Here is a 14,049-nt window from a genome sequence, read left to right as displayed (position 1 = left end):
ACTCCAAGAATCTGATTGGGTGAGAATGAATGGGCTTGCTTAGCTCATAAGTAAGTCTCTCAGGTCCTTCCTGGCCTGCTCTCTTACATCCCTACCCTGTAGCTCTTGGATGCTTTCGATACAGATTCATGGTTTGGATTTGGGGGCAGCAGTTTGTACACATGCCACACAGAGATCATGAAAGAGAAATGAAAGTGATCACAACTACCATTAGGCTTAGAGATTTGGTAAAATGAAATATGTTCTATAGAACTGATTACTGCTTCAGAAGAGATTTAAACTGTGCCTGGAAATCTGTTTCATAGATCCTATTGCTGCTACAGAAGAGATCTAAACTGTCCTAAAGTGCTGAACTCTACTCCCACTGTGTCCACAGGGATGCCGTAGCTGGATTGTTGCTGCCCCGCCCAACCCCTACCCACCCTCACCCATCTCACCCACTATGACACGCTGCCCTGCCCAGCCAGAGATGGTATAATGCATTCAATACAGATTCATGGTTTAGATTTGGGGGCAGCAATTTGTACACAATTTGTACACAGAGATGATGTAATAGGTCCAATTATGCGTGGAGGACTCAGTCAGGCACTGTAACTATTTACTAATACTGCCCTTGCTGATAGTTCTGATGCTCAGTTGGAAATCTCTGTTGGGAGCAGAAGAAATCTCAACTGGGAAGAGAAGGGTGAGCTCAGAGGGCATCATCACATCACATTGCTGTGTGTAATGACCACAGAAAGAAAGCGAAATGCAGGGAGAAGAGATTTAGAATAAAGAAGGAGGTGGGAGAAGAAGTTGAAAAGGGAATTAAAAGAGCTTAAACAGGAAGAAAAAGAAGAAAAGGTGCAAGTGAAAGAATAGAGATTTAGTATTCTACTTTTCTTGGGTTGGATTTGGTCCTGAATTTTGTAGGGTAATGATTAGGATATGCTGTGCCTGACAGCCTGACTTGTGTTTCTTCCTTTTAGTAGTTGTATCCTGTTGCCCATGCTGCTACTTCTGCTGTTGTTTCAGGGTCATCTCAGCTTATAATAGCTAGAGCTTTCTTGGAAAGTAGGATGGTAATAAACTAACAGAAATCAATCAGCCAACTTTTTGGTACTCTCTAACTCTTCTACTATTTTTTTAAACTTTCTCTGAAGGTTTGGTTGGAAACAAACACTCAGTGTATTTGCCAATAAACATGCATGAGTACCCTTAGCAACTTTACTCATGTGGGGACAAATGTAGGTGAGAAAAGGAAAATAGAGCCAAAGTATGGAAAATCTTAAAAACAAAAAGATTCCTGTACTCCAGTGGGATTCATTTATGAGATTTTTAAATTAAAATATGATCTGGTTTACTGAAATTTAGCTTGTAAAAAATACTGCAATTGATCCTGGAAAGTGTGAGAGCGTAGGAGGCTTAGGTTTCTTCTTGGCTCTGTGTTGCCTAAACACAAGGTCTACCTTTTACCTGCTCCTTCCTGGGGCAATTACTGCAATGGCTGTGAGGGGCTTTTCCATAACAGTTGTTTGCATTAACATTTTAGGAAACCTATGATGGAAGACATTGGACAGAATCCACTGGATGATGTGTAAGTATGGAAAAAATAAAAGAGTTCAATAGGGGAACCTCCACGAGAAGAGTCTCCAGCAATCCAGTCAAAAAGAGCTCCATTGTGCAGGACCTTATCTCCTCAAGTCTGGGGAGACTTCCTAGGGAGAAGGAACTTTGGTTCAGTTCTCTGTTCTTCATCAGACTAATGATGGGGTTTTCAAAGATCTCTAGTGTCTGAAACAGCTAATCAGTCTTGCAGGAAAAGTTCATCCCCCTTCTGGCCTCCACTCAGCCCATGTCCCTCCCTGACTAGGTTAGAAGATAACAAAAGGAGAAATCTTTCCCTTGCAGGTCTTTAAATGCTTTAGAGGTATCACTTGGATTCTGCATACTTCATATAAAATTTTTAAAAATAAGTGTGCTAACGTATTCACTTGAAAAAATATTTCTTTTGCTTCGTAAAAGATTTGTTTCAGTGGGTTCCACTTATAGTATTTAAAATTAAAGTGTGGGTCCACTCCAGGAATTTACTTTATGCAAAATAGTATAGAAATCAATTTATCATGGAAAACAAATAAGGCTGGTTAGGCTTATTAGCAACAGAAGAAAATAATGAATGAAATTATAGGGCAACGTCTTCTTAGAGCACCTATGTTTTCGTGTCCTGAGTTTGTTGATAAAGATTATTTTTCTGTAGGTGCCAGATGATGGAATTACCATCATTAGAAGCCATAAAACAGAACCTTGACTGCCTGAATTCAGACCTTGAAAAGGACCTGCAGAAACTGGATATGGAGAATCAGATTCTCCTTAGAAAAATTAAAGAGAAAGAAGAAACTATTCCAAGGTAAGGCTTTGCAGTTGGTGAAGGAAGGGCCTCTCCTCCCCTCTAGATCCTTTGTGATACAGAAGATGGAAGAAAGTTTCAGTTATTTGATAGTGAATCTTGGCGTGTTATTTAAATCCTAAAGTATGAACTATGAATATTGATGTGTTATTTAAATCCTAAAGTATGAACTACAGTGACCTGAAAACACTTTATGTATAGATGTTTGAATTAAATTTTCACATTAGTTTGATTATTTTATTGCCACTGCACTGGTAGTTATTCCGACTTCCTGAGACTTTGGAAGTAGCGTCTCCAACTGGGACCCAGGCAGCTTCCTTAGGAGCTGATTCACACCTGGGTGACTTTATATTTTTCAGTCTGGAAAGAGAGCTGGCCCTGTCACTAGAACAAGCCAAAGAGGAGGAGGAGTTGACCTCTATCATAAACGAACAGGAGGAATCCCTTAGGGAGCTGGAATTAGAGACAGCAAAGCTGGTAAGGAGGTATCTAGAAAAGGACCGCTGTATGCATTTTGTCTGCATTCTGCTGCTGTCTCTCTCCCAGGAAGTCATCCCATGTTCATTGCTTCTGTAACTAAAATCACGGCTGTTTAAAAGAGTATTCTGGGAATGAAGCACTGGGCATGGGGGCTGAAGGGCTTTATTCCCAGATCTGCTGTGTGAGCCAGAGTGCACTTTTCCAACTTGATAGACTTATCCCCAGATATTATTCTAGTGGCCTGGTGAAGGGGGAGAGATGATGGCAGAGCAACTTTCTTCCCTGACTCCCTTTTTCTCCATAGGAAAAAAGTAATGCAATCCTAAGCAGGAATGTGGTGGAGCTTCAGAACAAGGTAAGGGGAGCCCTGGGTTTTTTAAGGTCCCAGAGTCCCTAAGAACATAGTGTTTTCACAAGAGAAAGGCTGGTGGGCTGGACTGGGCGCATGCAGGAGGGGTCCTAGGCACATTCAGAATGAGAAAATATACATAAACTTTAATGGAAAGGCTGTTCTCCACACAACAAAGCCTGCCTTGGAAACAAGCCTCGTTTCTTAGGACTCCCAGTAAGAGTTATCTTCTAGAACTCTCTAATCACAGAGACTGGAGAAGAAAGGGCAACTGGCAGAGTCTGCACGCTCCCTCCTCACTGCTGCTGCCAGTTGTTCTCTGGGCATTACAGATTGCGGTGAGAGGGTTAAAGGGCCATAAAGGAAGGAGAAAAGACTTATCCTTCCTCCCACCACTCTGCCCCATTCTCTCTTCCCTCTCTCATCGTCCTCCCCTCCTCACTGTGGCCTTGCTTCCATGGGCTACAGGAACAGAAAGGTCTGTCCAGCCAGCATGGAGTCAGGCAGCCTCCACAGGGAGAAGGAGATGCTTTTCTGCCAAGCTTCTATCCAGGGCCCAAATTAGTAACCACCATCTGCAGCCTGGGACCCCCAGTCTGCCACTGTCCTAGGTTTTCATGTCTATGTGCCTTACTTAGTTCATGATTTTTAGAATGCTTTTTAAGATTTCAGGACGATTTACAAATGTCGGTTTTGAAAAAGAAACTACAGAGAAGAAACTGGAGGAAATTAAGGTAAGTAGAAAAAACAGATTTTCTGGGAGATGTGTGAATTATAGATCCTGGGAGAAATTGCTCTCAAGGACTCCTCTAGGGTATGTACTGATTATTCCCATGTACTTATCAGAGATGAGTCAGTGTCCTTTATTCCCTGTATGTAATCCCACGGCCTGTGGGGCATTCATAACGTCACAAGTCACACTAAGAGCAGAGTGACTGCAGTAGATCAAAGTGGAGGGAACTGCTCCAAAGTCCCCATCTTCCACAGTCAATAAAACACATGTCCTGAATGCCCATTGGGACCTGCCCTCCAGAAGTTTATTATTTAAGTGAGGACACACAAATAAGATATTCAATAGGAAGAAAATATTAACTCCCATAATCATACAGGGTTGTGTCATGATCTTCTGATTTTCCAACACATACCTCAAAGGCTAAAGAAGTTTATTTATTTATTTATTTATTTATTTATTTATTTTTCCCTCTGCTAGAAGATAAACCCATTGAGAACATGAATTGTTGTCTATGTTGTTCATTTGTTTCCCCAGTGTCTAGAACTATCTGCCTGGCACATAGTAGATGCCCAATAAATATATATTGAATGAATGAATGTACTAGACACCCAATAGTGGGGAAAAACCCTGTTAGGAAGCTCTCTGCATGTTTATGTGGTGAGTGTGGCAATTTAATGGAGCCCAATATACAAGAGCTCCATTGTCTTATGTATTTCTCAGAAAAAGAGGAGCCAGGTTTCTCTCCCTCTCTCTCTCTCCCTCTCTCTCTCTCCCTCTCTCTCTCTCTCTCTGTCTGTCTTGATGGAGCCTCACCCTGTCATCCAGGCTGGAGTGCAGTGGCAAGATCTTGGCTCACTGCAACCTCTGCCTCCCAAGTTCAAGCAATTCTCCTGCCTCAGCCTCCTGAGTAGCTAGGACTATAGGCACATGCCACCATACCTGGCTAATTTTTGTTTTTTTCAGTAGAGATGGGGTTTCACCATGTTGGCCAAGGTGGTTTCAAACTCCTGACCTCAAGTAATCCACCTGCCTTGGTCTCCCAAAGTGCTGGGATTATAGGCACAAGCCACCATGCCCGGCCCAAGTTCCTCTTTTATTTTCTGATTCAGAGGACATGCCAGTGCACACTATGAATGGGAGGAAGAGGCTGGTGAGCTTTGGTCAGTAGGCCTGGAGGAAGGAGGATGGCTGGACTCACTGAATGGGGCATTGGCCTACTGAGGCATAAATGCTCTGCCACTCTGCAACTTTTAAACAAGTTACATTCTTAACTTCTCTGTACCTTTGTTTCCTCATTTGTAAAATGGGGAGCAATTACAAGTGTCCACCCTAAAATGTTATTATCATATGTCTTCAACATATGCTAGCCATTAGTATCATGTTGTCTGCTGGTCTGGAGATGGTGATAATTACCCACTTCTTTTCCACAAAAGAATGCTAGTAACTTTCTGCTGTCACTCATTGTCCTCCACAGGCAAGGCTACAGAAGACAACAGAGTCCTGTGCAAAGCAAGAGGAGGAGCTGGCCAAGGTAGAGGCAGTGTCTCTTCCACAGAGGGTCTGCCCAGGATATAATGAGAAAGAAACCCAAGGGTCTTAAAAACAGATCTGATTGAGGCATGGGAGGGCGAAGTACAAGAACATGTTGGAAATGAATTTCTGATTCTTATGTAGCTGAAGGAAAAGAAAACTTCTATTAAAAATACTGTTTTTACCATTTCCTACACCTCTATGTCAAATACCATTGCTGAATTCTGAACCAAATTGCCTTGAAACATCCCCTGGTATTTCACCTGAGAGGCATATGACAACTTGGGCAAAATATTTCCTCTGCTTAAGATCAGACCCTGTACCTGATGATGAGATCACCTCTTTGTGATGTGATTATTTTTCCTCAAGTCAGGAGTTGCTAAGGTAACCAGCCAAATGCCAGCGTACCAGGTAGAACCCCAGGGAGGAAGTTGGGCTTGGTTCTGATTTAACTCACGGGGTTTGTTAATTTCCTTTCTTTTTAGATAGAGAGTGACTACCAAGCTGTGCATGAGCTCTGTAAGGACCAGGTCTACTACATAAAGGTACAGCGTGTCTGGAGGAAAAGTCCGAGTAGGGGCAGAATTTCTCCAAGGCCATGGGTTCCTTGGTTTTTCTTCAGGCTAGAATGGGTCACTGGGGAAGTGCTCTATATACAACAGCAACAAGAAGATGGATGTATGTTAAGGATTTACTTTGTGCCAAGTACTGTGCTAAGCACTCAACATATAGTACTTTTCTCAATCAATTGGTCAATAATTTGTAGACTGACAGTTATGCTCAAGGGGACAATGAGGTTTCAGGACGTTAGAATACAGCTAGTAACAGGGAACACAGCTAGTAAATGTCGGAGCTGGGATTTGAATACAAGCGGTGACCTGAATGAGAGGGAACTCCTCTTGTTCATACGCATCCATTCTGGTCACTAACTTCTTCTAATTTTTATTAGAAGTCCCCCCACACACACTTGTGTGTGCATACTGATGAGTACTCTGTTTGGAAAATAATTAGCAGAATATTTTTATTAATGACATCATGATGAAATATGGAAATTTTCCATTATGATTTTTTTTTTTCAACTCCATGGAAAGAAATACCAGGAAGCTCTGAGGAAGATGGAAGAGGAAGAGGAGGCACTGCTTCTTGAAAAAGAAATGTAAGTTTAGAAATCGGCCTCCCTGACAGACTGCAGTGACAGTCCGGCAGTCTGGGTGGTCTTTTGAAGGGCGGGTGCTTCTCAGCACAGTCTGTCACTGTGTAAATGGCCTCCAACAGGTCTTCTCTGTCAGCCTCCACTCCATGGTTCAGACTGGAAAACCACCAGCATTCAGGCTTTCCTCTTGCCTTCCTCAGCAGTTGGTGTTTCAAAAGTCTCTTTTTAATGTTCTTTTCTTTTGTTTGTTTGAGATGGTGTTTCACTCTTGTTGCCCAGGCTGGAGTGCAGTGCTGTGATCTCGGCTCACTGCAACCTCCGCCTCCCAGGTTCAAACGATTCTCCCACCTCAGCCTCCCGAGTAGCTGGGATTACAGATGCCTGCCACCACACCCAGCTAATTTTTCTATTTTTAATAGAGATGGGCTTTCACCATGTTAGCCAGGCTGGGCTCGAACTCCTGACCTCAGGTGATCCACCCGCCTCGGCCTCCCAAAGTGCTGGGACTACAGGCATGAGCCACTGTGCTTCACCTTAAAGTTGTTTTCACATGTCCTCAGTTGCATGCCATTCCTGAAAATTGTCTGGATCTAAGTTCAGAGAGGAAGCAACACGGTAAAAAGAGGACCAGGGGCTCAGAAATATTTCTCTATATATGTATGCTGTTCCCTTTCCCAGGATGCGGTGGGTCCACCAGACTGACCAGGGGCCCCAGTGATGCCCTTTTATACTTCTTTCCATAGACTGTCTGTCTCAGGACTTGTCACGCTTTCCTTTTGATTATTTACACTTTTCAATTGCATTATATAATATACATAGAGTGCACAAATTTTATATAGCTTGGTGAATTTTTATACCTGATAACACCACTGAGATCAAGATATGGAACATTTTGAGTACCCCAAAAGTCTCCCTGTACCCTCCTCCCACTCAATATTTTTGGAAAAGTAATCATTAGCTTGACTTTTATCTTTTTCTTTTTAAACCGTTTTTGGGCTTTATAGAAATTTAGTATGATCTGGATTGTGTCTGGCTTTCACTGAGACTCACTCTCATTGCTGCATGATTTGTTCTTTTTCATGGCTGTTATATTCTATTACATAAATGTGGCACAATTTATCTATTCTAGTGTTAAGGAACATGTTGGTTATTTCCAGCTTGGATATTTATAATAAAGCTGCTACAAGCATTCTTGTGCATGTTTTTCGATGGACGTAACCTCTTATTTCTCTTGGGTTATATAGCAAGGAATAGAATTTCTAGGTCATAGAGTATACATATCTGGTTTACTAGCTAAGCTGAACAGTTTTCCAAAGTGCCTATACCAATATCCCCTCCCACAAAAAATGTACAAGAGTTCTAGTGACTCTTCATCCTTACTTTCGCTCGGTATTTATAGCCTTTATGATTTTAGCTATTCTGGAAGGAGGGTGTAGTGATGTACAATTTTAATTTTTAAAACACATTACTGAAAAATAATGATGTTTTATATGTATTTTACTGCTGATTAATAATGATGTTTTACAGCTTTTCACACACTTTGGAAATTTGGATGTCCTCTTTTGTGACATGTCTTTTGCCTACATCTGTGAGATTGTTAGTCTTTTCCTAATGATTTATAGAAGTTCCTTATTTTCTTCATAAGATCCTTTGTCAAATTTATGTATTATAGTCTATTCTGTGGCTTTCCTTTTTTACTTTCTTAATGACATTTTGGATAAATGATAGTTATTAATTTAGAAAAAATATAATCTGTGAAATGTATCAATCCATTCTTTTTTGCTTTCTGCCTTCATTAGGTCATAAAACTACTCTCTTATTGTTTACTCTATAATTTTTTACTGTTTACCTTTTACTCAGGTTTACATTATTTCAGGATATTTTTTTCTCTATGGTGTGAGGTATAGATTAAAATTTGTGGATTTTTTTTTCCCACATGGATAGCCAGTTGGTCTAGCACCATTTATTGAAGAGACTATGCATTTGCAGTGGCATCTTATTTTATGTCTGGTGACCATATATGTGTGAGTCTGTTTCTGGGTGCCTTATTCTGTACGATTAGCCTATGTTTCTATCCTGGTGCCAAAACTACACTAATTACTGTAGCTTTATAATTAGCCTTGATATAGTAGCTTAAATTCTGCAGCTTTTAAAAATGATTATCTTGGCTTTCTTGGCCCCTTGAATTTCTATATAAATTTTAAAATTGGTTTTTCAACTTCTACCAAAACAAAAACCAAAAACCTTGCTGAGATGTTGATTGGAGTTACATGGCATCTATAGACAAAGTGAGAGGATAATTAGTATCTAAACAACAGTTTTCAAGGGCCAGGTGCTGTGGCTTGTGTCTGTAATGCCAGCATTTTGGGAGGCTAAGGTGGGAGGCCAGGAGTTTGAGACTATCCTGGGCAACATAGCAAGACACTATTTTCACAAAAAATAAGACCGATTAGCTGCGCATAGTTGTGTATGCCTATAGTCCTATCTACTCAAGAGGCTGAGCCCAGGAATTTGTGGTAAAAGTGAGCTATGATTACACCACTGTATTCTAGCCTGGACCACAGAGTGAGACTCTATCTCAAAACAATAATAAAAATAAGCACTACTTTCATACATCATGACATCTTTATCCCTTCATTTATTTAGATCTTTAATTTCTCCCAATAATGTTTTATTTTTCTGTGTGGTGTTCTTATATATTCTTTATCAGGTTTATTCCTAGGAATTTAATGTTTCTGATGCTACTATGAATGCTGTGTTAATTTGATTTTCTTTTTTTATTAATATTAAAAAAAAATAGAGTTGGAGGCTGGGTGTGGTGGCTCATGTCTGTAATCCCAGCACTTTTGGAAGCTGAGGTGGGTGGATCACAAGGTCAGGAGTTGGAGACCAACCTGGCTAACATGGTGAAACCCTGTCTCTACTAAAATTACAAAAATTAGCTGGGTGTGGTGGCATGTGACTGTAGTCCCAGCTACTCTGGAGGCTGAGACAGGAGAATCACTTGAACCCGGAGGTTGCAGTGAGCTGAGATCACGCCACTGCACTCCAGCCTGGGTGACAGAGTGAGACTCCATCTCAAAAGTAAAATAAAAAACAGAGACGTGATTCCACTATGTTGCCCAGCCTAGTCTCAAACTCCTGGGCTTAAGTGATCCTCCTGCCTTGGCCTCCGAAAGTCCTAGGATTGCAGGTGTGAGCCACGATGTCCAGCCTTGATTTTTTAATTGATTACTGCTAATGCACAGAAATACAATTTGTTTCCATATATTGAACTTGTATCATTAATCTTGCTGAATTCACCTATGCTAAAAATTTAAAGATTATTTTAGATTGTCAACTGTAAATAACAATTGTATTTTTTCCTTTTCAATTTTTAACTTTTTCTTTTTCTTGCTTTACTGCATGATTTGCAAGCATTTGCAGGCATTATTTGCTGGTATTACTTACAGGCATTTCCATTTACTGAACCCAACCTTATTGCAGAAAATAAAACTTAGGACAACAAAACAAACAATGAACAGAAGGCATCAGCAACTGAATAAAAGCAAGCAAATTCTAGAGGGGATCTGGCACTTGGAAAAAGAGAATGATGGACATTGGTTTCCCATTTTTATAGCTTCTAGCCTGAAGAAAGACCAAACTGGGTGTGTAAGATGCATCAGCAGAGAAAACCTATGGTCTTTCTGGATTAACAAAATAGAGAATAGAGAGTCTGAGGCAGCCAAAGATACTGGGGAAAAAGTAGTCAGACATTGAGAGTTCCTAAATCTGTGTCTAAACTATACCTTAATCTCTGACTGGGCCTAAAAACCATGCATGCTCAGGGCAATGTGTGAGCAGTCCGGCTGAGGACGTGAGACCAGAACTGACGTTTGAGCTACCACCAAGACACAAACTGCAGTTTGAATTCAACATCAGGGTTATATCCGACTTAGTGTTCCTTGACTGTCTTTCTCTTAAGAATGAATCACATTTTCCTGTGGTTCTTTGTAAGCTGAGCAGTTAATGGATTTTAAATATTGAGCATTGTGGATGTTATCAAGAGTCTAGGATATGAATCACAGATGCCATATAACTTAGGAAAGCACTTTTCATCAGCCTCTCAGATTATGTTACCTAACTCTCAGTTCTGATCTCTGACCCAGATCCAAAGCCCAGAATGTCTCCTCTCAAATAGTGAAACTGGGGTCAATTTTGGTGGACACCACCCAAAACAACATGGTAAGTTTTTCCTATTACAAACATGGATTTTCCTCTATCCCCTCCTTCCCCTAGATTCTCTCTCTCTCTCCATTTTAATAATCCTATAATTAGAAAATAATGAGGTTTAGTGCCTTACTCCACACCATGTAAGCTAGGAGGTGGCAGAGCCAGAATTCAAACCCAGGCATCCTGACTCTAGGGCCCCTGCTCCTCTGCCTCTCTGTGAACACATGAAAAGCCATAGCTGTGTATTTTCATTGCTTCCCTTAGGAGAAGACCACCATTAAGAAACAAGAGAGAATCTGTTGGTACAAGTAAGTGGAAGAATCTTGCTCTTACCTAGCCTAGACCACATTTCACTCTGCACATTACCTGATAAGGGCCAAAAGAACAAGGATAAACATATCCACTGATCAGAATACGCAGGGCAGCCCCAAATGTCTCCCAGCCATTCTTATTTTTCTCAGTGCAGAATTAAAACACCAGAGTTAAACAGCAGTTATAAATAGCTGGAGAAATTTGTGGCTATTTCTGAGAAATGTGGGATATAAAGATATAGGTTGCATTTAACTTTTAATTTTCATTCTTATGATCCTAGGTATAGCCCCTTTCCATTTTCTGAGTCCTGAACTCGGTCACCTCTGTGATATTCTTTGTTGGGAAGAAAGTTCAGGGTGCATTAATTTTCTTAGTCATCTTACCTACAGGCTTAGACATTTTAGAAAAAAGATCATTGAACTCTGTGTGCCTTTGCTTCTTTAATTTTTGAAATAATGAGATTGAACCCAAAGAGCTTCAACTGGCACTTTAATAAAAAGCTTCAATTTACAATATTTCAACATAGTTGAAGGTCTTAGACCTGTTGCCAGAGTAGAATTTTCTTGAGCGCACACAAGAAAACACACACAGAAAACCTTTATACACACACACACCCTTTTTTATTGGTTTGTTTCAACACCTGATGTTTAGAAGAAAGGTAATCCTCATCATTTTACCTGGATGTTAGTATCATCAATGGCTAAATCTTATTTCAAATTCTAAAACTGCTTGTTACAGAGGACCTGAAAAGAACCACTAGTCAGAAGGCTCACAAATGATGGTCCTAACCATTTTCTGACAATGCTAGAGAGGCCTGAGCAAAACATAGTACCTGGAAAGTCTTTCGTACCTCTGACTTCTATATGGACATCTATTCTGTTGGAGGACTTACCGTCAGGAGGATTGTATTCAATTTCTGACCATGACATCAATCTTTTTCTGTATTGGCTGCTTCCCTACTCTTACCTTCTGTGCCCCTATTCCCTACTTTCCCTTATCAATTTGGCCTGAAGAAAGCAATTCGCCAACCATTTATGAGGTTTCCTCCCACTGCTTGACCTCAGGCTGTCTTTTTTTCTCATGCAAATAATGAACATCTCTTTGCAGGCATTTCCAGTACGTCATCTTCATGGCCCTAGTCTTCATTAGGTTGCTGGCTTATGTGTTTTTCCATCTGCAGTACATAAACCCAGACCTTCTCGTGGATGTCTTGCCCCTGGTGCTGAGCAGGGGCACCTTGGAGAGGCTGAGGGAGGTCTTATTTCCCTTCCTCACTCTAGCAGTGGAAGAAGCACTACCACACTAGTCTGGGGTAACCTGGGGGCATCACCCCATGCCCAAGTGGAGGGGGCTGTGGCTGTGGCCCCATGTTGGGGATAGCCAGGAAGGATGTGGAAGCCTTTGACTCAGAGCTGCTACTTGACATCTGAGTTTTTCATTTTGTTCTTTCCCTGTTTTCCCTCTGGACTGTCTCTCATTCAAATAAAGAATATGTTTGACAAGAGTCCACAGTGTTGGTCTGTGAATTTAGTCTGTGAGTCTTGGACCTCAATAGGTATTCACAAATTCCACTCTTTGCTGTTGAGAAAAGCTGCACTGATGGCAATATATTAAAAACTCCCCTCAGGACTTCCATTCTCTGCTCCATATTTTTAAAAACTTTAAAAATCATGTGCTTAGCTGGGTGTGGTGGCACGCGCCTGTAGTCCCAGCTACTTGGGAGGCTGAGGCAGGAGAATTGCTTGAACCAGGGATGCAGAGGTTGCAGTGAGCCAAGATTGCACCACTGCACTCCAGCCTGGGTGACAATGCCAGATGTCTCAAAAAAAAAAAAAAAATCATGTGTTTATTTGTTAGATTCTCCAGTCTCTTTGGGGTGTGCATAAGGGCACTCAGTTTAGAAACCACTGGAGTGGAGGCAAAGCTTGTCCCCTTCTACTATTTTAATAACACGTTATCTCCCCTACAGGCTATGTCTTACAAGATTAAGATGTGGGGGAAAAAAAACTGATCTTTTTCATTTAAACAGGTGGTTACTCATTCTCAGATGAGAAAAAAATTATTCTGAAATTCAGGTGTGATTTAAAAAGGCAGTGTATAAAATCAGAAAGTGCTTGAGATATAGCCAAACACAAATTTGTCCCTACCAATCCTTGAATCCCAATTCAAATGTCCTCACTCCCATATGGCTGCCTCTGACCCCTTCTCACTGAAGACAGCCTCTCTTGCCTTCCAGATGCTCCTGAAACCTTCTCTGGGCTTCCCATACTGCCCTATCCACTTCTGTCTTGTGGTGTCATTACTGTGTGCCTTGACCTTGGGGCTGATGACCCCTTTCTTTCTGTATCATCTCCCATGTTCCTTTCACACAGTATCTTCACAAAGTAGGATTTAATAAAGGAGGGAATGATTCCCTGAGTAAACTGTATTTCTTTCCCAGAGCACCTGGAGGATCACAATTGGAACCATGAACCTAGACCCTTTATTGTGAAACCTCACACTTTTGCAGGAACAGCCAAACTGGGCCTGGATGGTGCAGAGAGAAGGGAAGTAGAAGAATGTGGCACAAAACATGAGGTCATCTGGCCAGCTGGTGGCATCTCCATGGCTACCAAAGTGCTGGAGATGCCTTTCTTTGCCTGTTTCTTCCTCCTACACATTTCCTACGCTCTTACTTTCTAGTGATCTTCTCTCCTTTAGAAACTGTTACTGATGTAGGTTTTAACTGAATTTCACTTGGACAGCATCCGGGCAGAAGAAACACACTGTGTGTTTACTTTGGCTGCAGACATGGCCCTGTCTCAGGTTTTGTTTCTGAGGTCTGGGAGAGAGAGTGAATGATAGTAGAACAAGGTGTCTATTAAATGAAAAACTGGCCAATATCACCCTCTTGT

The 14,049-nt window shown here is 41.2% G+C and overlaps 1 long non-coding RNA gene across 1 annotated transcript; it reads left to right on the top strand.

Moving 5' to 3' along the window:
- Positions 1-608: 608 nt before the first annotated feature.
- LOC108311900 lies at positions 609-11,259 on the top strand. Its single transcript, XR_005201989.1, has 9 exons — positions 609-685; positions 1,532-1,576; positions 2,237-2,386; positions 3,171-3,221; positions 3,881-3,949; positions 5,423-5,580; positions 6,570-6,634; positions 10,780-10,855; positions 11,108-11,259. It is a non-coding gene; the product is annotated as an uncharacterized LOC108311900 (long non-coding RNA).
- The last annotated feature ends 2,790 nt before the right edge of the window (positions 11,260-14,049 follow it).

Source organism: Cebus imitator, unplaced genomic scaffold (genome assembly GCF_001604975.1).
Source record: "Cebus imitator isolate Cc_AM_T3 unplaced genomic scaffold, Cebus_imitator-1.0 Scaffold119, whole genome shotgun sequence".
Taxonomy (NCBI): Eukaryota; Metazoa; Chordata; class Mammalia; order Primates; family Cebidae; genus Cebus; species Cebus imitator.
This window is presented reverse-complemented; position numbering and strand designations above follow the sequence as displayed.